The following is a 3,634-nucleotide window of genomic DNA, read 5'->3' on the forward strand; positions in this document are numbered from 1 at the left end:
GAAATGACATTGCCCACCCAACGAACCCCAAGCATATAAGTAGAAAGCAGAAATCATGAACGGTCCGTCACCCGAAGGCACACTGGAGATATTAGCCAGGAGGGTAACGAAACGTCTGGAAATGAGCTTTCCAGCTCAGTGAGCAAATCTTCATCTGGGAAGCTAAAACTGAGCTACAACTCTTGTCAAAACTTGCTAGGTGACTAAACAGATGTATGAGGATAAAGCCGTTCACGTAATGCACGTTTGGATTTCAGTGAGCCGTTTGATAAATTTCGCCATGGCAGGTGACTCACAAAATACTGAAGCATGTGCTTGAGGGTGATGTCGTGCTTGGGATCAGAAATTAGCCGCTGAACGAAGACAGAGGTGTTACTTGATGGGAAAACGTCATCCTGGAATTCTGTTGCTTGTGGTGTACTGCAACGATCTGTTATGGGTTCACTGCTTTTTGTCATTTGTTTTAAAGGAGCTGGATGGGGGCGGAGAAGGATGGGTTAGTAAATTTGCGGACGACACTAAGTTCGGGAAAGTTGTACACAGTGCTGAAGGATATTGAAGGTAACATAGGGACACAGGTATGCAGCAGAGCTGGGCTGAGAGTTGACAAATGGAATTTAATGCAGAAAAGTGTGAGAAAGAACATGGCATTAAACATATCACAGAATATAAAGATTTATAGCAGAAGTTTCTAGTAAAATATAAAATGAAAAAGAGGCAAAAGTAAACGTTGACACTCTCGTGGATAAGAAGGGGCATTTACTTATGGGATATGCGGAAATAGCAGTGACATTGATCAGGCATTTGCTTCGGTCGTCACAGTGGAGGATATTAATAAAATGCCAGTAATTGACAAAGAGATGATGTTTGGTGACGACATGGGAACAGTCATTATAACAAAAAAACTAGTGTTGAATTGTTGAAGCTAATATTGCAACGGATGGTTACGTCTCCAGGACCTGATGGAATGCATCGCAGGGTACTAAACGCAATGGTATGCAAAAAAGAACTGCGCTTGTGGTATTTTTCCAAAATTCGGTGGTCTCTGGGGCAATCCCAGCAGAATGGAAAACACAAATATGACGTCACTTTAAAAAGTGAGGCAGACAAAATATGAGGACTTAGATCAGATTACTTACAGTATCGAAGCAGGCCCTTTGGCCCAACTATTCCACACCGATAGCCAAAGTTCAACCAAGCCAGACCCATTCTCCAACATGATAAACCAGTTTGTTTAACCTCTGCAGTGGAGAAATTTCTTGAGTATATTATCGAGGAAGAAATAGCGGGGCTTCACGGTAGAAATTTGACAGATGCAGCCTGGGCTAATGAAGAGCAGGTCATTCCTGCAAAATCTTTTCGAATTCTATGATGGCATTACGAACATGGTGTACAACGGGACCCAGTGAATTGATGTACTTATATTCTCAAAATGGCCGCGACAAGGTGCTGTTCAGGGGCTGACAGCAAACGGATGCAGGCTGTTCAGGGTAAAGTATGAGCATGGATTGAGGATTGTTTCCCAACAGGAAGAGCAGAGCATGGATAAATGAGTACTATGTTATTAACCATTAACGATGTTCCTCAGGGATTGGTACTGGTACCGAAATTACTTACAATTTATATGGATGATATGGATTTTGCAGCCATGCACATCATGTCAAGGTCTGCAGTTGACACAAAGGTGAGTAGCAGAGCAAAGTGTGCGGAGGACTGTGAAAATCTGCAGAGGAACATTGAAATATTGAGTTAATGGGAAATATTCTGGCAGATGGAATTCCGGATTTGAAGGTGTTCGCTGATGACAGGAGACTAAGTGGAATAAGCTTATATCGAAAATTCAGAAGAATGAGGCCGGATCCCTTGGAAACATATAAGATTATGAAGGTCATGTGTGAGATAGAAGTCGAGAGCATGTTTATTAGCAGATGAAACTAGGGCAAGAGGGCACAGCCTCCAGATTAGAACGAGATATAGGACTGAATTGAGAAGAAATTTCTTCAACCAGAGGGTTGTTCCTCGATGGAATGCTTGCCCAACGATGTAGTTGATGCTACATCAATCAATGTGCTTTAAGCTCGGGCTGCTTTTTTAACAATAAAGGAAGTAAAGAGAACCTTCAGAGTTTGATTAAGTGGATGTGTGTACATGGAAAGGTCAGGTATGAGCTGAATGAATGGCGAAGCAGTCTCTAAGGCCTGTGAGGCAAAGCCTTGCTCCTCGTTCTCACGTACTATGAATGAATGTGTCACATATTACGCGATTTTAGGGAAAGCTTCCATGGAGCAGTTGGGGGAGGTGTTGTCTGAGAAGGCGCAGTGCACCACGATGCCCGGGATGGAATGGTTCCTGGGGAAGGCGGACAAGAGCGGGGAGGGGGATGTATGTTTGGTAATAGCATTTTGCTGGAGGTGGTGGAATTAGGAAATTATTTTGTTGATCACGTGGAGTACCAGAGTGCTTAAAGCTCCAGACCAATTTCTGAAAAATAATGGGATGAGAATGGATCGTTGCTTCGTGATGGACATTTGCAAGCTGGGTCCAAAGTCCTTTGGTGCAGTGAAAGTCACAATGTCTTTGAGAATCTAACTTTACCAGCCATATACCATTGTGGCCACAAGAGCAGGTCATAGTCAGAGATTTTCTTGACTCCTAAAGCGTGGATAACACATAGCCTGCGATTACACGCCACCGATGATTTGTCTCTGGCAGTCTCCACTAACAGTTATTCACACTCAGAGCGAGAGCGTTATTCACCTCATTGTCCAAATGTTCTTCTCTTTATTTTCTTCTTTCCCTACCAACTGTTTACTACGTTACAATACAGAATGAGACATGATGGGATAGTTCCTTTTCACCTGGATGATTGCAGTGTGAAAGAAACAATGTACAGAAGAAGCACAACAGTTTAGTCAGCATCTGAGTAGCAAGAGATATTTAAATTCCAACCTACTTGAGGATTCCTTACTGCAGTTGTAACAATATTGAAAAGCTCAAAACCGTCCAGAACAGAGCAGCTGAATTGAGGAGCAACACATAACTAATAAAACATCGACAAACATCCATTCCCATCATAACCAAACGCTCAGACATGCAGTCTGCACCATTCACTAGATGCACTGCAGATATTTACCAAGGCTCCATCAAAAGTACATTACAAACTCACAACTGCATCCATCTAAAAGGAAAAGGGCATTCAACAGATAGGAAAGGCCACTTACCATCCTGATCTCGAAATATATTGCCATTACTCCAGAATCACTGGGTCAAAATTGTGGATTTCTCTTATGTATAATTCGGATCTGCCGACAGCACACAGAAACGATGTTTCAAGATGGAAGCTCATCATCACCTTATCCAGTCAAATCAGGAACGAACAATAAATGCTGACATGTTCTGGAATACCCACATCGGACGAAGAATTAAAATCATACGCTTTGGTGTTCTGAGGATTCTCTCTTACTGAGATATTTCTGGATTTATATGAGTGGTATCAAAGATGAGGATTTGCTGTTGGGAAATTGAAACGAAGCATTTCATCAGAATTTGAAGGAGTTGGTTTGTTCCATATAGCCTGAAGCTTATCGGCCTTTGAAAATGACAGCAGAAAGCTACATTCACAGTGGAGTGAAAG

The sequence above is a fragment of the Hemiscyllium ocellatum genome, unplaced genomic scaffold (genome assembly GCF_020745735.1).
Source record: "Hemiscyllium ocellatum isolate sHemOce1 unplaced genomic scaffold, sHemOce1.pat.X.cur. scaffold_1020_rpt, whole genome shotgun sequence".
In the NCBI taxonomy this organism is placed as follows: domain Eukaryota; kingdom Metazoa; phylum Chordata; class Chondrichthyes; order Orectolobiformes; family Hemiscylliidae; genus Hemiscyllium; species Hemiscyllium ocellatum.